The 26,873-nt window shown below is 36.4% G+C and overlaps 1 long non-coding RNA gene across 1 annotated transcript in view; it reads left to right on the forward strand.

Annotated features, from left to right (window-relative positions):
• Positions 1-26,873, forward strand: part of LOC134510728 (uncharacterized) — a 49,454-nt gene that overhangs the window by 16,596 nt on the left and 5,985 nt on the right. Inside the window, exons 2-3 of the long non-coding RNA XR_010069699.1 lie at positions 1,384-1,542; positions 15,332-15,403. This is a non-coding gene — a long non-coding RNA (uncharacterized LOC134510728). The remainder of the gene's footprint in view (positions 1-1,383; positions 1,543-15,331; positions 15,404-26,873) is intronic.

Raw genomic sequence — 26,873 nt, forward strand, 5'->3', positions numbered from 1 at the left:
GGATAAAGTGATGTAACAGTTGTCCTGCTTTCTCGGTCTTCAGGCATCTGTGTTTTCTTTGCTTCAGTCAGAGTTGCAGTGTTCTCTGAACACAGATGTCATCGTAACTTTTTCCATAATTTATCACAGGCACACAAGGCACTATAGAAATTCTAGGTAAATATAATGGGAAGATTATGTAATGCCTTGCTTGAAACCAACAGCCCACATGTTAATTTAAGGAAATAGTCTATTCCCTTAAAAATCAACCATTTCTAAAGTTGGTAGCTATTGGCTCGGATTTCGTTATAGTAGCTATTGGCTTGGATTTGTTTTTTTTTTGGGGAAAAATGCCCTTACGAAAGGATGTAATGTCAGTTCATAAAAAACATATTCTTAAATCTCCTTTGAAAGCATTTATAACTCCAGCTTCCTCTCAGTCTCATTTGATTTTCAAAATTGGTGACATTCATTTATTATTCCTTTGATGGTGTTATTTAAGAATAAAATCGTGAATTTTCAAGCATTACATTTAAGGAAATGTGATTGAAGTACTTCTCTACTATAAAATACTCATGTCTTCTATTCCATAGAACGCTTTCCTATATCCTTTCTGAGTAATATTTGTATGCTTCACTGCTCTTCCTCCCATCCTTACTTTTCCTCTCTACCTCATGTAAATGAATTGGAGGATTTTGGGATACTTGGAAACCAGAATTCTGTCAAAAATAATTCCTTCTTCATTAAGATAAAGCTGGAAGTCTGCCACAGCACTGCCAGAGATAGAGATTTCAATTTTCTGGTAGGCTGAAGCATAAAAGAGAAGAAAATAAAATGCATTCTAAAATTCACCTTTTCTTTTCAACTGAATTAATTATAATACACTGTATCTGTTGTGCTGCAAATGCTACGCTACAGAAGTCACAGTGGGGCTGCTAAACCTTGTCCAGCTCTGAAGATATTGGCAGCTGGTTTGCTATGTGTTTTCCTATTAATCAATTTGAATCGTCTGTGAGACTGAAAGGATGCTGGATGTTGCCTTCTTATTTAGCTTATTTGCTACTAAGAAACTGTGATATATTCAGTTTACTTACCATTTGGTACAGTAAGGTTAATGTATTGCTAGGCAACTGAAGAATTGCCTCCTTGTCACTTCCTTTGATTGCCCAACTTCAATATATAGTTATGGGAAAGAGTCTGCATCATTAGTCAACCCAAACTGCAGTAGTCGAATCAGGCGCATTTGGAGTTTGTAAGCTAAAGTTAAATAGAGATTCTAGACCATAGTTGATGCTTTTTCAAAAGTACATTTATTTGATGAAAGCAATAAAGTTCAAAATGATAATGATCTGATTAAATTGTAACGGTACTCGGCTAAGAGTTTGCATTATGAATTTATTTCAGGGAGTGACCGACTCTCACAGCAGACCAGTGTGCAGTAGAATTTGACTACGTTAAGTCTAAGTTCTGCTGTCCCTCCATGTACATCTAGGACATTTCCACCTGTCCAACAGATATGGATTTACAGAGAGCAAACTGAGTTTGGCAAGAAATTATTTTCAGGTGACTCCTCATTTACTATCTTGTTTTCCTGGATCTTTGGCCAGCATACAACTATAACTAACTTTACACATATATAGAGCTGTACTGTTAATGATGGGAATACTTTAAATTCATAAAGCTAAGCAGTTACAGTCTCCTACTGTGTAATATTGTCTAATATATAAGCAGAACATTAGATGGGATGGAAAATGCTATTATATGTGTATCAATTATTATCTGAAAAAAAAACCCTAGCTTTGCATTTTTTATCGTTATAACTGCAAAATATTTATGTAGCCAGCATGGATCATAGGAAGCCACTTCCAGACAAGTTACAGGCAAAATAATTTCTGAGAATAGTCTATGTATACACAGATACTGTCTTACTGACATGTATTACCTGTGTTGGTAGGAAGTCGTGGACTGGGGGGTGTATCTATTGGAATAACATTTTCAGAAAGGAATGTATTTTCTTGTTCATCACTAAATTTATTTAATAGGTTTTGCATCATTTGTTTCATCAATACTTGCTTTATGTGGAGGCACAAGTTGTATACTGCGCACACAAAATAGAATGTGTAATGCACACAGTGCTTTCTTTTAGACAGTTTGGTCTTAATGTGTGTAGCATTTATCTCCTAACCTTTGGAGACACAAATAGCAAAGCTGCCAATCAGCCTGTTTTCAGTACAGTACGCTTTGTCTTTAGTGACAATGAGTTACTAAAATTGTGTTAATGCAAGACTCGAATATATTTTGTTTTGCCTACGGGTTACGGTTGTTTTCTCTCATATTTATGGATTCAGACTTCTAGGTATGCACAGAGGAGGGCATACATACATATGTAGAACATGTATATTTCCTGACTGAATCAGGGATTAAGGGTTTGGTCATACCGAGTCAAGAAAATCTTTCCATTCAGTTAAATGTACGTTGTGTAAGGCTGCTGGTTTTTTGGGTATCTGCATGCATTTGTAGGGAAGAGAGATAGAATGACTAACTGTGAAATCATTGAAGCTTTAGAACAAGGGAACAATTACATTAGTCTAGACAGGGAATTTACTTGGCTTCCCTATTCCAATAAATCACTCCTTTATAATGCTTAGTGCAATGGATGAGATCACACAGGCAATACTGCATTCAAAGCCATGAGTTTGCCTAGCACAAACTTATAGATTACAGAGTTTGATTTATGAGAGTATTAAGAGCAAGAAAAAGTAGAGAGCTATCTACAAATATCAAAAGAGGATCTTGATTTTGTGTTGAGAACAATTATTCGAGGTGCAAAAAGGAAACAAAAGGCACAAAATAAAATTAAGAAAAAAGAACACAAAGAGGGGGAAAGAAATCAGAAACTCTACTACAGAAAGCAGTGGTAGCCTCCCTTCTTAAGACTTTTAAAACTAGACAGGGTACAAAATTCTAGAAAAGTGTGGAATCAAAAATGTAAAGAAAATGGACTTATTTGGTTGGGTTTTTTTCCCCTTAAAATCGTATTAGTAATTTTTTAAAATTATTTTTTAATGCGAGAGAACAATACTACATTAGATGCATAGGGCAGACATACTCTGCTCAATTTACCATTTCTCTCACTTAGTACATTCTCTCTTACTTCATAACAATGCTCCTTCAATTAAAAAAAAAAAAATGCCAGGGATTTAAATAAAAAGAACAAGTAAAATATGTCAGAATTTAAAGGACTGGTTTGAGTAACCGAGATTAGATGGGTCTGGAAATTTTTTAAGCTAAAATCCAGACTGCACCTCACAGGCTAATTCTAGCCTTGTCCTTTGGGCTAAATGACCATTAGTGATTGGAGCAGTAGATATGCTCCTGAACTCTTTCTTCACTAGAAGTGTCATTGGTATGGCATCCAGTTTGTACCCCCCCAAGGTCTCTGTGCCAAGTAAACCAAGGCACGATAAATGGGGACTCACGTAAAAAGGACAGTCGTGATCTGAACTAAAATCCTGACTTAATGCTTACTCTGTCAGCGGCTCAAACAGATGCCTTTAAGCCTTTACTAGCTTTGTTTGCAATCTCAGATTTCTAAAGTGCTATAGATAGCTCTCATTTGTAGACAATCATGAATGGAAAGTGTCATTCAAGCTTGTTTTGTCAGTTTCCTTATAGTCTAAATAAATATGCAAACTTTTCTTTAGCATTTCTTACTTTATGAGACTGGGCTTCATATTTAGGACAGAAGGAAAGAGCTTTTGAGGACAATGCATGAGAGCAACACAGGAGACGGTGAAGAGAGAAACAAAGAGGATATCTTAGGTTGTGGATTGTAAAATTAAAATCTGAATTCTAATTGTGAATTTTGACATAGTCTCAGAAACACTGACACTCTTCAACATACGTTTGTCCTAACTGTGGCCAATTGCAGCAGCAACACCTTATAGTTTAGAGGTCCTGATGATTTCTACTTTATACCCTGTGGCTTGTCTCATTTTCAAGTGAGGGTTTTAGCAAGGTGATCATGTTTTAGCTCTATGCAGTATAGAACAGTCAAAATAGTTTGTCGTTGAATGGATGGCTGTGACAGAGTGGTTGAAACCACTTGGATGAGACAACATGCAACCCACCTTCATTAAATAGTGCCCAAGGGGAGTGAGCTGGAGAGTTTGGTTAAGTTGTATGGTTTTGGCATGTCTCCAACGACTGGGGCAAAAACACAACTTGGAAAGGACAGATAGTGTGTAAATCCCCTCATTTGCCCCACCTTATGGCAGCAAATATATGCAAAACTCATACAGTGCTTCGCTCCTCAACATTCGAGTTCTACTCTGAGAGTGAGATACTCTGCAAATACAAAGTCGCGCAGGGAAAAGTAAAGGGAAGAGAAAAAGGCTTTGATTTGTCCTATTATCCACTTTTTCTTAACTTTTTCTGCTGTCATTGGGTGGTTTTCATTTGGATCTTTGGTGGATATCATTTGGATCTTTTAAAAGATCAGATGGTGTGCAGAAACATTATTGGCAAGAAATCAGACAGTAGAGCAAGTCTATGTTATGCAAAGTGTTTGCCTGTGATTTTCACACATATCTGTGTTAAGATCTTATGACGGTTCTTCTTCAAAGGCTTTCTTCCTCTGCAGAGACTTCAGATAGACTTTGCAGTTCCCTTCACATGCTGTGTTGTTTTTTTAGACAAGTTATGTGTTTTTTTATTCTGGGTCACAAGTATCTAAGAACAATAGAAGGATCATAGGATCATAGAATGATTTGGGTTAGAAGGGGCCTTCAAAGATCATCTAGTCCTACCACCCTGCAGGGGGAGGATAAAATGAAACCCTGATTAAAAATATAGGGAAAAATTATTGTTTCCTTTTAGTCGGAGAAAATTGTGGGCAAAGAAGATTTTGAGGGAAGTTTAATTATTCATTTTATGTATATTAGGGACAGAAGGTACATATATATTATATAAATATTATAATATATCTAGATAACTATGTGTAGACACAAAGGACAGAAAATAGAAGAATTTCCCCTTTTTCTGATCGAGCTTGTTTCCAAGTTTCTACTTCCACTTGAACTAATAAATACCTTGATATTTGAGCAATGAAGAGAAAATCTTAGCATTTTGACCTAAGAAACAAACCCAAGCATTAGCTATATTTTGAGCTGATATCTAGCGGAACATGACCGAACAGTACTTACAGTGGGTCCAGGGCTCCCTCTATACAAAATGCAGGAGATCCAGAGCACATTTGAGCTGCTGACAACCCCACTTGAAGTACTACTTTGAAGCTATAGCACCAGTTCTACCCAATATATAAATTAAAGCTTCTGTTTCAAATCAAATCAAATGCTGTTGTCCCTTCCCTCTTAACATGGGAACTGTTTAAATTAAAAAGTAAAGAGCTATATCCTATCGTTCCTTCGACCTGCCATAGATCATAGATTGCCTGGCATTTGAGGGATACCACAAGAAAGCAGAGATTTATTATTTTTTTTTTCAAACTTATGGAAGCTCCTTGTTAAACTATTGGCAGTGTGTCATTGCTCAAATGAAGATTATACGGCAGAGAAGGGTATCTAGGTTCATGTATAGATGCATTCTGAAAGCTGTGACAGCAATTTTGACAGGAAGAAAGGATTCTTTATTGTTCGTTTTTGAAGTACAATAGCATTTTCATCTCTTCGGATACATGCTTCTGTTTATATTTTGAACTAAACGCACCAGTGATCTACATTTCCTCATTAAGATCCAATGCTTAAGAATTACTGAGAAAGTATTAACAATAAGCCTCCATATGGAAGTATAAATAATTCACACGTTGTGTGTTTTGTTCCATCTCTCAGGGAATATAAACTTGGCAACAATCAAGGTGAGTGTCATCATTAATTATAGTTAAAATGCTGAAGTAGAGATACTTTTCCTGACAAAGCAATGCACGTAGCCAAACTTTAAAAGAAGTTTATGAAGGGACTGAATGGAAATTAAAATTATAACACTTATGTAGTTAGTTATGTAGTTACTGAACACTCAATCAGACATAAAAACACAGTTGCTGCAAACACTAGAGATAATTTTTATATGGCATGATACTTTTGCGGGATTCAAAAAGGCATCTGTACAAGCATCACGCATTTTAAAATCATGAGTGCTGTCACTTCCAGAATATATGCTGGAAATATTTGTTCACTACTGTGACTCTGTCCTCACTCTCCATGCTCAGCCAGACAGATTTTTCTAGAAGATGCTAAGTGTTTAAAAGGAACTCAGAACATTTCAAAATATTTTCAAAGTGTGTACAAGGGCATTCTGCAGTGTTGTTTAGCTCTGCTCTAGGTTTTGAAGTCTTAATTCAGCACTCAAAAAAAATGCCAAGGTTTTTTTCTTCTATTTGTTTGCCTTTCTTGCTTTTTGTTCTTTGCTTTTTCTTTTTTTTTTTTTTTAGAATGTGCGTACAACTTTGCTGAGTTTGCATAGCAGTTGCCAGGCACTTCCCTGTCATGCAATTTGTGGTCCCTGGACCATAATATAATTTCAGGATAATTGTTCCTGGCACCCTATATCTGACCATTTTTCCCTCTCTGCAAGTAGGTTACGTAACTGTGCTGCAGTTGCTCAAGTGTTTTGCACAAATAAAAGATAAGGGATGGTTTTTTTTTCTTTGTCTCTTCCGTCCTACTGAAGTGTCTTTGTCACCAAGCAGATGCTTCATTATTATGGCAACTACACTACCAAAGCGCACAAAGACATTAAGCACATCTGCGTGCATCTTCGTTCTGGATGCTCTAAGTAGATGCGAAGCCTTTAGCAATCCCAAGAGCTGATTAGGACATTCATTACACTCCTCCCCCACCTCATCTTAACTGATGAAACACGTTGTTTGGTTGTTTAATGCAGAGCCAAAGACTTGGACCTAAGTAAAACCTAATCCTGACAGTGCCATAGGGATATAAGACAGACACTCAGGTAGGCAGATAAAATTATGATAGGATTCATGCTGAGCTTGTATATCAACAAACTCACAGCCATCAGAGCCCAAGCAGATGGTTTTTTTTGTTGTTTCTCTTTACTTCTAGGAAGAAGTAAACTTAAACAACTGGAATTTTCTCTCTCTCTTTTTTTTTTTTTTATCTTTTCTTCTACAAACGTAGTCTACTTAAAAGATGAAAACCCTTTGATTTTCTTTATTTAACCCAATATCATTTGAACATTGTCATAAGTTTTAAGACTAGAGGGGACTGTAGTTTAGTAATACTTGGTCAGTAGATCCAAGTGGTAGTCTGAGGGCTTGGGTGGCCAAAGACATTAAATCTCATGCTCTTAAATAGGTAGTGCATTCTGAGGAAAATAAATTTGATTGATTGTGATGAATTAATATGAGCTAAATGCATGATTTAATTTATTGGGGTTTTTTTAAGTCTCATCAGTACAGTGAGACGATAGGAAGCATGATCTCCACAGCTGCTCTTCTCATTTTCTATATTCTATGATTCTATGACTTCTCTTGCAACCACAAGACCTCACTGATGTGAAGCAGGATGCTGTTGAGTATTCAATGAATCTTCCTTGTTTCAGCTGCTTCTGGGTCTTAGTAGCTAGAGGATAATATTATAAGACCTGACTCAGTCCAACTGAGGAGCCACTGATAAAAGACAGCCTCTCCTGCTCTTAAGCTACTATCAGAGCTACAGAAAAGGAAATATATCTCAAAGTCCACAATTAGCAATAGTTCTTTCTTTTGCTTTTCTCATCTGTGTTAGAATTAGAATGGTAAGAACCCGTTGGGAGCAGTACAGTAGCTGCTGGTGACTGGAAATCCCTGACAGACTTTCTGGGCAGAGGGCGGAAAAGGAGATGAGAGATGAGGTTTCCAACTCTGTGTTCTTGGGACACCCTTTTATGGAAGAGCATTTCCAACCAGGGGACCTGAATGGGGCTTTTCTAGTGTTTTCTGAAAACTGAAGTGGGAAATAAAAAACAAAAAACAACAACCCACAGGACAAAAAAAACCCCAAACCTGCTGCAAACCCCTTAGTTTTTGTTTGTGCTTGGATATGTTGGATGTTTGATCAGCTTCTCTGATCTGCCAGGACTACATGTGTGGCGTTGAATGTTTACAAGGCACCATGACCTTACAGTGTCTGGAGGCAGCAGGCAGATACAATAAGTACCTCAGTGAGGGATTTGACCATGGGTTTGCAGAAGGGTATCTTCTCCCTGGAGACTGGTGAAGGGGGTTGATCGTGAAGAGGATGACTAGGATAAGGGACACTTTTTTTTTTCCTCTCTAGACTCTACAGATAAATGAACTTACAGACACTCTTTTACTGGAGCAGTGTAGATGCAGGTTTATTTTCCCTGTAATATCAGCCCTCAAGCAGAAGTTGAATGAGAGGAGCATTTAGGCTGGGGAGTCTGGACACTTCTGGCTTAGATGCAATATGTTGTCATGGAATTTTACCCAGGCATTGCCAAACATTCAGTTAAATGATGTTACGTTAATGCCTGTAAAGGTGGTGGCAGTATGGCTCCACAGATCTTTTAGCTTTTAAAACAGTTCAGCTTAAAATGAGTCTGTTTTCTCCAATCCACTCTGTTTTTTTAGTTATTCCTTTGCTTTCACTAGTAACAAACATTGCATCCTTAACAGTTTGGTTTGTTTCTGAAATATTATATATGCCCATGTAACAACAGGTGACTTTTATAGGAACTAGCCCAAAGTTAGTTTCTATTTTGTCGAGGGACACTTTAAAACTCCCCATGATGGTTTTCTGGATTCAGTTATAATGCCTGTTATTGCTCTATAATGAGTGAAAAGATCTACAGGCACTACTATCACCGGAAAGTTTTGCATAAAGCACCAAACTGGTTATTCAGGATAGGTTTTAGTAATTACTGAATAACCTCTATTGCTCTAGTCAGAGCTGAAAGCTCTGGACCTCACCTGTTCAGAATTTATTGGTAAACTCACAAGCTAGTTCTTTTTCATTCTTTGTTCCACTTTGCTTGAAGAGCTGTTCAATGCCTTTAGAGCAGAACATGAAGTGATATTCTATTGAACTTGAACCTCAAAGCTGATGCAGTGATTATATGAAAGCAAGCATAGGGAGATGAGAGCAGATGATTTTGATAGTCAAAGGAGGGTGTTTTTTTAAAAAAAGCCTCTGTTTTTTTTTTTCAAACTGTGTGCTTTATTTCTTTGCTGTAATCCAAGCAGAGAATGATGAGGGGAAAAAAAAACCCCACCAACAAATGCAGCTGAGCGATTTACTCATGCTTTCTATAGAATAAAAGTTTGCAAAACCCAGTAAGGAATCATGATGCACTCCTGTAGCATTTTAACCATTCACACAATATCTTTGAACACATCCTTTTTGCTTTTCCTTCTGTCTTTTTTCAGTAGAAATGGCCACTTGAAGTATTTCCATTACTAAAATCAAGCAGTGACACTGAGATTATGCACTGTATTTCAAGATTTCGTACTCACTTTGATGTACGGAAGAGCTCAGAACTATGTGAAATAGCCGGGAACAAGAGGGACTGACAAAAGTAGCCTCTGGCGTGGCTATTCATTATTAAAATTCAGAGCTGGTATATACTACTTTTCTGTAAGATAGCTTTGGATCCGAGTAAAAGCATCTTCCTGAAAAATCCTTTTTGAACAGAAACTTCAGTGTCTTTTTCTCCGTTTTTTTCAGTCATTATCTCCTTTATCAAGACTCTTGAAATATCAGAGGATCATTGTATAGAAAAAAATAAAAAAGATGTGGTTTCAGATAATACTGAAAGCACATCTTCAGATCGTTTCTTAAATAAAAGTTCCTTTGTGCTATGATCAAAAGTCTTATGCACTCATCATATGAAACACCCTAATCAGAGAGCTTGTGTTGTCATATATTTTACAATCACATCTATATAATATTTTTGGTGGACAGTGTTAGATATTTTTAAAGCTAGAAATACTTCAAGGTGTTTTACAGTATCTTTTCTGTGTGATTTGCAGATTTCTCACTTAATTATGGTTTTGTTAGATAAGACAGAATTTTAAACAGACATCTTTTGATCTAGAAGATAAAAAGCTCCACATCAAAAAACTTTAACATTGTGAAGTTGAGTGGACTACAAAAGTCATGCAAAAATCATTTATTGCATTACTTTGATATACCGTATTACTATGTTTCCTTGTTTTGCATTTTTAATTTCAACAGTTAATGTATTTTTATACTGTCATCTATAAATGAAGGAAGTACAGTATCATCAAACTATTTTGCAGAAGAAACAGTACTGTGAAATTGTGTGTTGTATGACTGATACCCTAACTTTATTGTTTCATGGGAACCAGTCTTCTATACCATATTGATCTACAAGTTTTTATTCACTTCTATCCTTATGTAATGGTTTAAGTGTGCTTGCTAGCTAGGGATAGAACCACTGTGGCATGAAAGCAATTAATAACAGAACCTCAGAGGACAGGCATTTTGTTCTAGCATGAATGAATTATAGGGATTTCTCCTCATAGTTAACGTTATGGGCACAAGTAAGTTCTTCAGACTGCCTCTTTGTATTTTTCCGTTTGTAACTAAGAACACGAGTATGATACAGTATGGCAAAAGTCCAGACATTATTAAGCACCAACTTAGTCACCAAAGGGAGTTCCAGAAAGTATTCTTGTGAGGAAAGAAATTTAGGCCGATACTTCCCTGTGACTTTAGAAGGCTACCTGCAAGAAAAACTGCATGCTAAACATCTTCTTCAGATGAAGAAAGATTACGTGTTTCTTCGCAGACTCTCAAGTCTGACTTCTATGTGTGTTCCCCTTTCTGAGGGCACCCAAATCCTCCGTGCCACCTCAAACTTCACAAGAGCCCTCTGCAACTGCAAAAGGGCTTTTTACTCCTAAAGCCTTTCTTGTTCTCCCAGGAATTTAATGTTGCCAGTGATAATTATTGTCTATGCTACAAGACAGCCTTAGCTCGTAGGTTGTAAAATACGTTCGTCTATAAAGTGAAGGAAGGTACCCAGACCTCGTTTGAAACAGATGTACATGCTGCAAGCACCACAGCTCAGAATAATAAGGGTGATAAAAAATAATAATTTGTTACTCTATACAGAAACGTTATAACTTTATGTACAGATTTTTCAGCTTAAATGCATGCTTTAGATTCCTAATATCACAAGCATTTATTCCATCTGTTCTTATGGAAGTAGCTGATTGTTTTCAATCGAGCTGCAGCATTTCTATCTATTCATTGCAGCATTTGATTGCAAAAAGCTTCCTGTGCTGAGGAAAATGTCTGCAGTACGCCAGTCAGAACCTATCTCATTGTGCAGCACAATATGCTTTCAAAAAGTTGATATAAAGTGTGCATTCATCACTACCCTGTCAAAACAATTAAGCCACTACCCAGAAATCCCATTTAGCGAAATATTCTCTCGTAATATCTAATATTCAGAGTCAATGCAAGTCATCAATCCTGCATCATCTTCCAGTCCAATCTTCTAGTCAGAGGACTACATCTATATCAGTTATCAAAAATGAAGTGTTCTTAAACAGAGACAGAGGTATGGTAGTAAGAATTCCAGACTGTGAACCAAAATAATTTTGCTGTTCTTTGACATACATACAGCTGGATCAAGGTAGAAAGCCGTTTTGGCAGAACCCGTACATCTTACAGAATGTCATAAAGTTATTTAAGTAGTTAATTTATATAATTGATTTATTGAAGGAGAAACTTAATAACTTGCATTATGGAACCATGCATTAATGCTTTTATAGACCTATAATCAAAATAAGGCCAATGAATAAGAAACCTTTGAATAGGAGTCTTCAGATAAGGAATCTACTCTTTTCGCTTAGAAAAAGCTCAAACAGTGTCATTCAGTTTGATGAAGAAACAGCTCTGTACATTCCTGAGTAATGCTTTTAGGTTTGATAGAATCCACCTAAAAGCAGGAGATACTTTGATGATGTCAGTTATAATTTATCCACTTATGGTTTAGGGTTTTTTAATTAGCACACATCTAAGGTATTTAGATTTTCAAATAAAACATGCTGATATTTATGTGGGCGTCTGGTACTGTTTTTTGTAGAAATAACTGAAGACCAAATAATATTGCCCCTCTCAGGATTCTTTATAAATGTCTTTTTCTTTCTGATCCTACCACTCTGAACAGGAATAATCCTTTTTCCTGGGATTATTCTCATTCACTTCCATTCAAAATGAAAGAAGATAATTTTCAGGGCTCTTACAGCAAATGTTAAGACTTTTACCACCATGAAACATGAATTGCAAAGGTAGGAGCTTTATCAATCTTTGTTAGACTGTAGGCTTTATCTTAGTTACACTGAACTTTTTTTTGTTTTCTAGTGAAAATAGTTTGTTTTAATTCAGATGAGCCAAATTATATTTTTTTGGTTGACCTAATCAGCTATTTTTTCCTTTTGACTGTAAAAGTTTTTAGAGGGCTTTCATCTGTACCTGTATAATATTACCAGTGGGGAAACACACAAGCACTTGAGCAGCAGAACACATTGAAACTGTGGGGTTTACATGGAGAGGGCTGGAAGAACCCAGACGAGTGAAGGAAACCTTCATAGCAGACGGTTACAAGATGGAGATGACTGCCAATTTATCCCTGCCTAGCACTTAGAAATATCCACCTCTGGTATTTTGGGGTCAAATTTTGAAAATGGTGAGGGATCTGACCTAGAATCTCATAATATTTCATTATAAGAAACTTTACTAATGTACCCGTTTAGTTCACTTTGACTGATTAAACTTAGATTTATCTTCTTTCGAAACCTCAGTATTGAATTCAACGTCTTGCTTATTAATAGTAATATGAAAATTCTCTGAAATCAAGATGAATTTCTATAATTAGATTAATGTGTTGCTTTCTACCTGGTGATTCACTGAGAAGGAAAAACAGAGTTTTGAGTGTTTTAAGGAAGTAATAAAATAAACACATAAGAAGAAAATTGAATAACAGCGAAAAAAAAAATCAATATGACTAAAATTATAACAATGAGGTGTTCTCTTTTAGAGTTTTATATAGATTCAACATGTTGGATTATATTATACGGAATGGAACAATAGAGAAAGCTGCATTAGAGCATTTATTAATAAAAATCCAGTATGAAACAAATTATATGAGTGCAGTCAGACTCCTAAATACTGAAATGATACTATTTCTACTTACATAATTTTGCCCACTAACCCTTCATAAATTATCCATGGAATATATACTTAAGGCTATTTGACATCAGATATAAAAGCCTAATTTTTGGCTCTTAAATCTAGAGAAGATTGCCTCTTAATCCCTGTGGGAGGAGCTGGGAAAATTTCCAAGACAATTTTTGTGACTTTGATTAAAAAGTATCAATTAACTAACATACAAATAAGTCTTCCATACTTCCAGGGCTTAATCCTCCCTATCTTCATACACTACCTTCCTTCTCATATGTGTGAAGTACCTAGACTACACGATTACAACATTTTTAGTCTGACATAATAAAATAAACAATCATCCCCTTCTTCTTTTTAAGTTCCAGGCAAAAGATATAAAATGCCCATTCCCTGGCAGCACTTTGAGAATGTTAAAAATGATTCATATGGTCGGAGATGCCAGAAAAGCAACCTTTTCATTGATTTACCAATGAAAGTGAAATAAACTATTTCCAAACTCTATAGCTGGAAATGGAAGATTGCCAGAAAATGACAGGATTGCAAAAATTCATCATGACAGGCCAGTGAGAAAAAATATTTTGTGTATTGTATAAAAGTTGCAGAATAAATTTATAAAATCAGAAAGATTTTATGAACAAATTATAGGTCCAATATCACCTGTGTGTGGTAACACAGTTTATGACATTTATGCGCCAGAGAAAAGAAGAAATTAAAAATTCACTTTAAATTCTAGAGAACTGAAGACCTTCAGAGTGCTTGGAATGTGCTCTCTTCCAAAAACCCTATTTGTGTAATGCAGAAATCCATGGACCAGGTTGTAGGATTCTCCCACTGAATCTGATACTTTAAAGAAGATGCTAAATTGGAATTCTGGAATGCCCCTCCTTTGCAAAGACCCTTTCTCAACTACAGAAGGGTGACCAGGCTTTGAACTCAGGAAAAAGAGGGGCTATGACTCTGAGCTTATACTTCAAGTAAAAAAAATGCATGACTGGCTCAAAACCTGAAATCTGCATTGAAGGATCAATAAGTGCTTCTATATTAAACAGATAATCAATGTTAAAAATTGTACGCCTCTGATTTCTGAAGTGTGATGATTCAAACACGCTAAGAATCTCAAGAGGAATAACCTGTGCACAACGCATTTTATTTATTCAAATCGATTTTCCTTAGATCCAAAGAATAATTCAAAGGTAAAATTTAAGCATAGAGAAAGTGATATCTGTAGGTTCCTTCCAGACCTATTTCCATATAATTATGAGGGAAGATCTCATATGGCTTGATCCTCCAAAATCTCTCTCGTGTTAAAATATGGGAAAAAATATTGGAGGACTTTATTTTGGCCATCACAGGTGTCTTCCTTTGGCACTTGTTAGTCATAGTGCAGAAGTAGTCCATAAAATTATTACAGTTAGAGCTACAAATGACAAACATTTCTGGGGAAAAAGTAAGTACTGATGACACAGTCACACCGGGAGGAATTAAAGCACTTTAAAATCAATATATTTACTTAGGGCTTATATTTATTTATATATGCCCATGGTTCAGCAATGTGTTTCTATCTCTTTGTGAAGATTCCCACTGAGACCAATAGAACTGTTTATTTGATATGCAACTGGCACATAATTCAGTGTTTTAATAAAGTAGATCTTATGATAGGCTAGCAGAGAGTGGAAGTTGCTTAGTTAGGAACTAGGAAAATTTTAAAAGGAATAATTATTTTAACATGTTCAGAGCAACTGAAACATTGAAATAAGAAGGTGTTGAACATGCCCTGCTGAAGAAAACCAAAGGGGAGACTATAAAAAGTTGACAAGTCTTAATTCAACAGTTTTAAACTGAAAAATTTTATTCATTTTGAAATAAGGCTTTGATTTAAAATTATTTCTATTTAATAAAGGTAAGGTTAATACATCTTCCACCAAAAAAGTCTAAAAAAAAGATTGCATCAAGAAAAATAATAATAAAAATAAAAGATAATTGAAATGTTTGTCAAGATGTGCTTTTATGCCTGAAATCTATTTAAAATCTTGTGGTAGCAATATTAAATCTTTAAAGGAGACTGTCATGTTATAATTTTTAAAGCGAGATTATTTAGAAATGTATCATTATTCGAAAAAACACTTCATATAATAACAATATTTTAAATTTATTTTAAAAAGGGGAGAGAGACGACTGCCTGGATTTTCAAAGTAAATATAAGCTGCCGATGAATGCCTTGATTATGCAGAAAGGTAAATGTTCAGTACGTTTTACACATTGTCACTGCTTTTGAATTAATAGGGACAACTCAGACACATGAAGTTATACTGATACCTAGTTGTCATGTTGTCAGGTGGACTCTAGCATTATACAGGAGATCAATTAATAATACCACAACAGCTTAAACAACACGCAGAATGAGGAGGGAATATTAAGTCACCCTAGTTATACTATAAATTTAATAGGTGTTCCATGCAGAAAAGTAATTTTCAATTTGAAAGTGGCCCTTTAAAAATATCAACAAAATAGAGCTTGTTGTATTTTTAATTTTTCATATGAAACTCAAGACCTCCTTTACTTATATGCAAAATCTTGATTAGGAGTCTGTTTCATTTATGAAAATAGGTAACTTCAGAACCAACTTAAACATACTAGTAGGTGTTATATAACATTGTGTTAGCACCATAACTTTCTATCTATTGGGCAATATTTTGTTTGTTTCTGCTACTGTCCTGAAAACTTAAGAAATTTAAGAGCACGGTGACATGAAGGAAGAAGTTAAGGTCTACCAACTCATATACTCTTTTAATTAATTGTACCTTTAGCTTGTGTTTAATTTTGTCTTTTTAAAGAGAAATGTGTAATTAATTCCTTCTTAATTAAAATGAGAAAACATCATCTCCCTAACATTTCAATGTTTTACCTTAATAAAGAGCTTTTACTTAGAAAAGATTAAAAAATAATGAATTTGCATGAATACTAATAAAATACATTGGAGTGATAAGAAATACCCATCAGTTGTCAGATTATTGCTAAGGTAAACAAAATCGCTTTCATAAGAAAGAAATCTTAGGGGAGAAAAAAAAGAACATCTGTTTTGAAGCTTTGATAATCCAAAATGCCATCCAGCACTGAGCAGCCTTCAGGTGAAATTTGAATACTTTGATGATATGGATATATTAACAAAGTAGTTTAGACCAGTAGTAACAAAGCTCTAGAACAAAGCAGTGGTCCTGAGAAGCTGATATTCACACTGTAGGTGTTTTAGGGATTTATTTATACTTCCCAGTAGCTTTAATCTCATCATATGGACTAAACATCCATTTGCAGTTGGAGAGCAACTTCTAGTTTAGTTTCATATGAAAGCAATCTAGTTCAATTGCCTTGAGATCATTTCAACATGCAAACCGGGTAAGAGGGGATAGCTGGGACTCTCATTCCTGATCCAGACTAAGCCCATAATGCAGATGAACCCTAAGGTGGTGTCAACAGCGCATTGTGATTCTGGGCAGTGCTGCAGTTCTGTCACGAAGCCCCTGATCAAGCTGGTTTAATGAATACTGTTGATTTGGTTTGCAGAGATCTTTTGGTTCATGCCAGCTGGATTCCTTTTGGAGGAAATGGAACTATCACCAGATGTGCTCTAAAGGAGACTTAAGGGTCTGAACCAATTTGGCCTTTGGACAGCATGGAGGAAAATTTCAACCAGAACACAAGACTAAAACTATCCCAAAATAGGAGTGTAGATACTGTCGATATATAAGCTTCAGTATTTACCTTCTTCAGTATATGGATCATCTCCTCATATGTCAACTTATTAATATAGACACAATTGAATTCACAATGTGTCTATGAATGGTGATAGTAATTTATTCTTAAAAGAGTCTATAGTTTAATTTTATTATCAAAACCAGTCTCATCCTAAATTGGGATTACCCCAAAGGCCTTTGAAGAGTTTTTTATGGTATCCTAAAGGGATAGAGAGAGATTTGTCACCAAAGAGAAGTCAATAGCTAGGAGCCAGAACACTTGCCTGGCGCTGAAAGAAGCCCAGTGTTCTGTGAGGTTACAGCTGGGATTCAGTAGGAGATGTTTACATACTAGTTCATCCAGTACCTCCCGCTCCAAGTTTAAGTTTTAGAAGTATTAGATTTAAATTTCTTGGAGTCCAATTAGAGTCACCAAGTTCCCCCTACTTACAGTTTTGTAGTGTTTTTCTTTATAACCTTGTCTATCGCTCCCGCTGGGCTCCAGGGGTCTGACAGTACAGAAGAGCTTTATTCTCCTTTCCTTTAAGCCAGGGTAGCTCAGTTTGGTTTTTGGCTTGTCTCTGAACAAAATTGTCTACTTTGACAATTTTTCACTTATTCTCTGCCCAGATCATAGATATTTTATTATCAGCGGATAAAAAAGAATGGCTGCTCAGCTGGAAATTTGGGAGATGGAGAAACTTGGGATCTACTGAGTTTTGTCTTTGTAATAAAAAGGATACAAGAAGAAGAAACTTTTGTGTGTCTGTGTCTGCCTTGCCTAACTTCTACACAGACCAAGAATTCAATGTATACCCTTTAGAGCTGTGTAGGAATTTATTTACAGTGCTTCCTATGTACAGCTTACAGCATGGTATAGTAAAACCTTTGGAATAGTTTTCTCTGGATTATGCTTGTACATTTATTTGGCGGATTAAGTATCACAAGAAATGGTTATACCGGGTGAAACACTACCGTTGATAATGTATGGTGTCTTTTATTTAAAAATGGGGAACAAAGCCTTTTGAATGCAGAAGATAATTTAAAGATTGGTGATAAATAATCACTATACATCCAAAACCAGAGCTGAGATGTTCCAGTTTTCAGGCCAATGTTCCAACTATAACATGTTAGTAGGTTTTGGCTGATATGCTACCCAGCTTCTCAGAAATAACAGTAGTCTGTATATGTAGAAATTTTAAGTGCTTTTGCCATAATACTGAAGTACTGTAAGGTATCAGAGCTTTCACCTTTTAAAAGCATGATGTGCATCATTTGTGCAAGAGAACTTTCATTGTCTGAGGTGCATTTGACATTAATGACCTAAACTGTGATGATCTCTTTTAGAGGCAAAAGGTGGGTTGGCTCTTAATGACTATATACTTTGCTACAAGTAGTGAAACCTTAGCCAGACTCTTTCTGGTCTATCTGAATATTTCATATAAAAATTCAGATTAAATTCTGAGGCTTGACATTACTGCTAAAAGCATTTTTGTTTTAGCAAGTTTTTCGTCTGACTGGTACAGAGAAAATATGGGGGAATAAACAGAAAGACACATAGGAAGACACAATGTGAAAACTAGTGCTCTAGACCAATCTCTGAACCAATACTTCATGACAACTTTCTTCACACGCTTGTCTTCTTATTTGTGGCAAATATAGTGAAATATCTTCTAAGATGCCTCTAACTGAAAAGAAGACTGCAAAATCATGCAAAGAATTTTCCTTGGTATTTTCCCGTTGGCCTTAATGGGTATTGTAAATATGCATATTGGGTAACACCAAAAAAAAGAGGGTATATTAATCTTGGACCTCAGTTCAATCTGTTAGTGCAACTTGGGGCTTTGTATATGTGCCAAAAATATTACAGCAATTCACAATTACAGCTACGTAATGACCTAGATAGTGACAGGTGGATCGCATTAGTGTGTTCACCAGCTAGAGCAGATGTTCCCTGTCGACTTACCACTCATTAGAATAATTTATATGTATATGGGTTTGGAGCTTTCAAACTGATGATACTATAGGTATATGCTGGTAAATCCTATTGCATTACAGTTATAGTATCTCTGAATACTACAGTGACTAAGAATTACACAGTGTTGCCAACTATTGTGGTTTTCTCATAGTATGAGAAGAAATTTCCTTAGTCAAAAGGACTATTTTCCTTTTTTTTTTTTTTAAATTAAAATGTTGAAATGCTTTTCTTTCAAGTAAAAATTAAAATAGACAACTGATCTTATTTTAAACTAGATCTCCAGGTGAGAAAGGGCTCCTGTTATTTTACCCAGAAATCTTACTCTCCTTATAGTGAAATAGTAGAATGTTTATCCCTGCACAAAAAAAATCTTTTCCTTCAATAAAAAAAAGGTAAAGATATTTCCGTACCATTCTGTAGGGCTTGGGAATTACAGCATGCTTAGTCAGAGAACAACAGTTGCGGGAAGCAGACGTGCCTACTTTGGCCTATGGTCGAGACACCAGAAAGCAGTCAAAAAGAGAGGTTTCCAGATCAGAGACTTTCCTGATGTAAGGTGGCAGCCACTCGCAGAGCCCCTGCTGTCCTGCAGATGGCTGAGGCAGCCGTACCCACCAACAGCAGCCAGGTCCCAGCTCTGGTCTCTTCCCTGCTGTGGAGGACTACGCCGCCATGGGCAGTCCTGCTAGGTTCGTATAAAGGCATCTCGTTTTTGCTGGCACATTAATTCTTACACACTGGTCTCACGGAAAGTTGCACCAATGGCTATTTTATAAACCTGCATGCTGGACCATTAGCAGAAAATAGAAGGCATTTACCATCAAAGTTATTGATGGCAATAGCCTTTTTCTAAAAGCAGAAATGCTCATCTTGCTGCATACATGGTTGCTTGTCTATTTGGTTAATGTCAGTTCACATGATTTGCAGCCTCTGTTTTAGTTCATGCTTTTCAAACCGAGAGAAATTACTATCCCATTTTTTTAAATTGGAAAAAACAGTGATAACTTTCACTGATACAGAAGTGCTTACAGGTATTTTGTGTGTCTATACGTGACTGAAATAAATCTGGCAATTTTCTTAATCTGGAGTACATGAAACTATAAACATATTGTTAGGTACATAGGCTGGCACTCTAGAGCATTATAAGAAAACAGCAGATGTTAAATTATCATAGACCCAGAGAGATTATGAGTTACACGTCCCTAGGAAGTTTATACAGATGAATCTACAGGGCTCCATAGTAAATTGAGCTCATTTAACACTTCAAAAATATTCAATATGTTGTTTAGTTCTTAGAGAAACTGACTTTGAAGATATAATAACATTAAAAGTGAAATCAGTGATTTCTATAATTCCAAAGATTATTGTTAAGGGAAAAAAAAAATAAAGCCCTCTGTCTTTACATAACACTGCAAGACCAAGCAGAAAAAATCATAGTCGGTCTCCATCTTCCATTTTGAGTTCTGCAGAGGCTTGTGCTTCTAAGAGCATCCCAGCTGCAGCCTTTGCAAAGGCAGAGCTGTCAGAGATCTGCAGAGGTCAGTGAAAGCAAATGCCAAAGTGTGTGCCCCAGCCACCTGAAGATAATGGGTCTACGGCCTTTTGTCACCTCCTCCGAGCTGAGACAAAATTTTATATACCAAAAGAAAATGCACAAACAGTGTACCAGATAAAGTCAATAGCAATAGTTTCCATGTTTTCAGTGATCTTGAGTTATCTAGGAGACTGATTTTGATCTGTTTTCTCAGTTTTTCAGGGTATTTTCCTGTCCTTCCAACCCTGGCTCCTCAGAAACAGCTTTGTTTCAACAATTACTCAGCAACCTGTTACTCCTCTCCAAAAGGCCTGGCCTAATTACAAATAAGTCCAGGTGCCTCTTTCCATTCCTTCCAGATGACAACAATGAACTTGTTGTTTAGAGGAGCTGAAATAACTGTGTGTTAGCTAGTAGATGAGTGACCGTATGCCTTTGAGGCACAGTAAAGGTGCAGTGATTGGTTCACAAGCAAGTTACCATGCATTTCTTGTGTATTCTTTCTGTGGAATAGCTCCAAATGAGTAAGAGCTCCATTAGAGTACATAAGGACTTATGAGATGAAAATGATTCACAGATCAGGACTTAGCCATATTCACCGTGATAAGATAGTTCACTATTGTTTTAGTACTTGGTTGTGGACCACAGAAGGCAAGGAACAGGCATGGTGACTGCCATCTGGGAGATCTGGATATTTTAATAGAAATGCTTGGATGCTTATGTTTGTTCCAGAGACTGGGGATTGATTACTTTGCTTCACGTCATCCTTATAACAGAGTTTTTTGAGGTGATGCAAGGCCAATCAGAAGAGACAACAATTTATTGTCTAGCTAGCAGATGTACCACCTTTTTTTAAATGTCTAAGACTTCATAGCATGTAGCCAAGAAGTTAGTGACAACATTTAAAATAGGAACAGCTACTTTTCAAAATTGGAATTGGTCAGCTGCAGTTCATAAATTTATTTTCCTCTCACTTAGATCTTCAAGACAAAATAATTCCTTCCAAACCACCGATGTCTCCTCTTAATTTATTTCTTACTGAGATTCTCTGTTGTGGCCTGGGAGTTGTCCTGCTTACAGGACTACAAGAGACCAGTATGTAGAGCTACTGGGTCACAGCTGAGCCCACTGGTGGGATTTGAAGTGATTTGCTGAGGCACTTTTTTGATAGGGACAGATCACAGTGTTCATATAATGGTGGATTGGCACCCAACATCTGTCTTATTTAAACAGGAAAAAATCTCTTTACAAAAATCTTTGTAAACACACGGGGATTTTGTGTCTAATTACTTTATCAAGAACATACACAGGAAGCCCAGCTGGGAGACAGATAACATTTATGAATGAACAGGAGAAAATACATTGGGAACGAACTGGCAAATATTCAGGCACATGAGCAAAATCGGGATCTACAAAATCCTTATGAACCTGGAGCTCTTGATTTACTCACCATGGTTTCTAACTGAACACAGAGAATTTGATTTCCTTGACTCTTTTAAGATGGCACTACTGTAAATAAGTGCACTGGATTGAATTTAGCTCAATTACCATTTAATGATGACAAAGTTGTAGCCTACATTAAAGCCAACGATTATCACGTACATAATTTCTTTCCATGTGCTGGCAGAGGCTAGGTCTGGTACATCTACTAAATACTAGATATTGGCCCAAGAAAGGGCACACAGAAATCACCCTCAGACTTGCATAAAAATAATATAGCTGCTTCAAAGCCAATACATTTGTTAGCACAAGAATATGAGAAGTTTTTGTATGTGCAAAAACTGGAAGAGATGAGAGAGGGTTTAGTGTTCAACACTAGATCTGTCCCGTATTGGAATACAAAGGAGAAAAACTGGAATGAGAAAAACTGTATTTTATGCCAAAAAAAAGTCTTTTCAGAATTTACTTGTATAGGATAATCGTATAAAATGCTATATCATGTTTTATACATTCTGCGTTGATATTTCTGCCTTAGTTCACAGCAGTGTTTTGGAACAGGTAAGTTGTCACAGTGCTATAAAATGTATTGACCGTGTTTTGTAAGTACTTGTGTGCCATCTAATGTAATTTGTAGAACATGTTTGTTGCTTTTACCTTTTAGATGACACTCGGAAAAGTAAGTTTTCTGTTCAGTTTGGAGTGCCATGTACAGCCTGAGCTGGGTAAAAATCTACCACAACAAACTGACAAGCTAAAAAGGAAACAAACAAACAACCCCCCCTTTCCTGCTAACTTCTAGTCTAAATGTGATTAAACTGACTACTGCCCCCATCCACATTTACCCAAAATATGGCTCAGTAGTGTAGCACTTTTTCTGCCGTTTTTCCCCGATGTCTGTTTGCTCTTTATCCTTGACGGCATTTATTCCTTTCCTAAATTGGCCAAGGTTGGCCACCCTACTTGACATCCACTTCATCCTCAGGAGGACCTGGTGCTGAAACGTGTGAAGAGCGATTGTTGTTCAGAGCTCAGCGTACAGTGGATTAAATCGTAAAGACAGCCCTCCCAGGTGCACGACCTTCAGCAGGAGCGGCTGCTGCCAGCAGAACTCAATCTGTAGCAGCTCATTTACCAAGGGCTGGGGCATAACTCCTGTACGCGCATTGGCAGAATGATGGGAGAGGCTCACCTCAGGAGCTGGAAGGCTTGAGAAAGATGATGAGAAAGGAAAGAAAAGGGCCAGCACCTGCGAGAAAAGTATGTGGAAACTATGTGGCAGGGAAGTACTCAGAAGCAGAAGTCCTAGAATTTTAATCAAATCGGAGTTTTACTGGGTAAAATTTGTGAATGTTGAGTGTCCTAGTTCTAGGGGGAGACAAGCACTGTTTTACGTAGTCTGTCTAAGATTATCTTTCAAAAGCTAGGTTCTCATCACTCTTCATGAGTTCTTTTAATATAAATTGTATATTAAATGTAAATGCTTATGTATATTAATTAAATATGTTTCCAGGATGGCTTTTGACTGATAAGTTGCCTCATAGCTTGAGGAATACAATCAAAATCAGTCAAGTCAGTAACTCTTCATTTTGTTTTCATACCCAGGGGCCTGTTCTGGTAGCCTGTATGGTCAGCTTTGAAACGGGATCTTTGTCAGTGGGCAAGCTGTTGAGTTGATAATTATTGCAGCCTTGAAGTGAATATGATTCTTTTAACCTTTTTTTTTTCTTTGATTGTTGCAGTTTCTTTTCTTTTTTCTCTTTTCTCTTTTCTTCTTTTTTCTTTTTTTCTTTTTGTCTTTCTTCCTTTTTTCTTTTTTAACCCAATGATCTTAGCACACTCAATGGTTTTTAACAGTGCTTTACTTTATTTTGAGCATCAATGTATTGTGGATATGTTTTATTCATGTCTGAGTTATTTTCCTTCTGAAAATGTCAAAAACATTGTAGGCACTTCAAGCTTAGTGCATTCAGTGTACTACAAATTGAATCTTCCTCCCGCTATAATTATTACCATCTGGGTGTTTTTTCTCCTCCTAATTTATCTAGAAGCATAGAAGAAAAGACAGGCTGGTTTTATAAAGACATGACGTGTACATCTGTATATGCTTCCTTTTTCTTGCAGGTGCATAATACACAGGATCTATCACTGAACACAGACTTCCCATGTACTTATTTGACCTTCTTAGTTTCCCATCCTTTAAAAAATATTTAACATTTTGTCAAAATGTTGTGAGGCTAAGGATGCTTTGACATTAGGTTGAAGAGTTGCTCCCAAATCTATAATAGTCTGTCCTAAATCTTGAAATAGGTTGTGCAGTTGGAGGGAAGATCTTTACTCAGTGTGTGCTTCAAGCAGCTGGCACTATTAAGCAAATCACTGTTTTAAGTGACTTTCTTACCTTGCTTTTAACTTGTGGACAGTATTATAACATGCTGAGTTTTTCTTATTTACTCCACAGAGAAACCACTTCTCTTGCCCCCCATGATTTTTAGGTACATTTTGTCCCTTTTCCCCCAAAGGTAAGTATAACAGAAAGACAATGTGAAGAGTTTATAATTATAATCGTATAGTGGATATCTATTAATTTTTTTTTATTTCAGCATCTCTTTCCAGACGTATGATACTTGTCAAAGTGGACAGCTGGCACTTGTCCCTAACGTGCCCATCCACACCTTTTCTTTTCTTGATTTTTATTCTAGATGTAAGAGGGGAAAAAAACGCAGGGAAGGACATACAAAAGACTGCGCTTCATATGCTGCTGATCAATAAATTCAATGTGCTAAGACAAGATTCTGCTCATATAAAACAGATTTTGTGGAAGCAGGCTCAGGTCCTCCATTTATACTGGTTTTCTATTGGCAAGCTGAATTTTTCTGCCTTCTACTGTGTATCGGAGGGCACACTGTGGTTGTTTGGAAACAACTGAAGAAATTGTCTTCTCCATTTTTTTTCTGCCAATTTGTGTGTGAATCACCCTGGTAATCTACAAAGCAAAATTAAAGGGGAGAAAATGAGAATATTTCTTTTACAGTTGAAAGACAGAAGGTAAAGAGTTTTCAGCCACATTCTGTTTTGAACAGATCCCTGATGTTTTCTCTAGGGACACTATAATTAAAGGCTATTACATAGTAAAGCGCTGTAGGCTGCTGGAGTGAGAAAGTCACAGAGACCATGCCATTATCTAGGTAAATGGGTAGGGTAGATTGTCCAGGTCAACACTTAATGGCTGTGGCAGCCATAGTGGGATTACTGGCAACGGCAATACCCCAGGCTGGGAGCTGCTGCTATACATAATATGGCTTTTCTGTTTGTAAGCATGCATTCAATCCACTTTTAAATTGCAGTTATCTGAACTGTAAAATTCACTCAAACACACTTTGAGTGAAGTCCTAAAAAAATGGGAAATACTATTACTGCAGCAATGCCTGATGATTTTCTTCCTAGGGTACTAACTTCGCCAGGGCTTCCCCAGATGGATGTGGATTTATGTATTTAAAAGTACAGCATTTTTTAGAACAATTCAAGAGAGCATCCTGTAATGAAAAATGTTATAGGGGACATCATTCAGTGAGAAAATGTAGAAAATCAGATGACATTTTCAATTATAAGTTCCTATTTTCAGTTTGCTTAATACTTTGTTCAGTTTTAAATATTTATGTTTTTTTCTATCTACTTATCTGTTTCAAGCTGAATAGTTTTAAAAATATCTTTGGATATAATTTCGCTGTTTCACTCAAGAAGGTTAGAGAAGACTGTTGTCTTGCCAACATGAAAGAGAAATCTAATGTTTTTAGGTCCCTAAGTCTCTTGACAACCTCCCATCCTGTGTAATAGGGTTTTGAAATATGTCAAAGAGGGGGTGGAGCAAGTTCAAGTTAGTGAAATGCCTTCAACTGGCATTGAAGCTTGCTCCAATTCCATTAGGCTATAAGACTTCGAAAAATCTTATTTCGTAAATATACCCTGCAGACTTTGAAAGGCTTAGGCAGCTATGTTCTCTAATTAGGTACTGCATCTTCAGTGAGTGTGTCTCTGCCAGGGCACTTGGGGCACTCCCGCCGTTGCCATTGCCATGCCATTCTCTTGTTATTTAACTACCCCGAAGCTGATCGCAGAAAGGTGTGCATCATCTCCTGATGGCACGCACTGAGGATGGAAACCTACTGCCATTGTTAACACCGTGCCGAGGCACTTCAGGTGGGTTGTTACACAGCCCTGTGGGATCATTAGTCACAGTGTTGGCAATTGTTTGCTCCGTACTCCTTGAAAGGGAAAACATCTAGACTTAGGACATTGTATAAAGAAAAGATACATAAAGAAGTGTTAACTCCGACAAATCGAATACATAATGTGAGGAAATGTGATTAAAAATAAAATCAAGACTGAATTTGCCTGGATAACCTTAAATTGCCCCTCACACAAATGCTTTATGATACCGTTTCAATTGCATACTTTCAAACTTCCACTTCATAAGATTTCTGTTTCTTTCAGCATGTATAATAAATAATGCTTGGAGATGAACTGTAGTTATATAAGAAATAAGACAAAAATCTGTCATTCCTCTGCCTCGTTTACTGCAGACATTAGATAGTACTTAGTGAATGTGCACCTGCAGGAAGATAACTAAATTAAGGTAAATACATTTCTACATTGTAAATTTTGTTCTGATTTAAACTGGAAAATAGAAGGTACTATTAGCTGTTATTCATGCAAAAAACTCTACTTATTAGAAACTGAGAAGTTTTAATTCTTGGCATGTAGATCTAGGAATCGACTCAGCTGAATGATTCTTGAAGGTTTTATTTTATTTTTCTGAAGTCAGCTTCTTCATTAATTATTAAAGAAAATTAAAGTTATGCCCACTGGGAAAGAAATTATGATTATGTGAATAAACATTAAATCCAGATTGTTTACGGATCAGCACTTAGGCACTTGTCTACCGTCTAGTATGTTGCAAGTTAGGTCTCCTTTGCACTAAAAGTAACTGATGGGAAAAGAAATGACTGCTAGAAATGAGGTGC

The sequence above is a fragment of the Chroicocephalus ridibundus genome, chromosome 2, assembly GCF_963924245.1.
Source record: "Chroicocephalus ridibundus chromosome 2, bChrRid1.1, whole genome shotgun sequence".
NCBI classification, from domain to species: domain Eukaryota; kingdom Metazoa; phylum Chordata; class Aves; order Charadriiformes; family Laridae; genus Chroicocephalus; species Chroicocephalus ridibundus.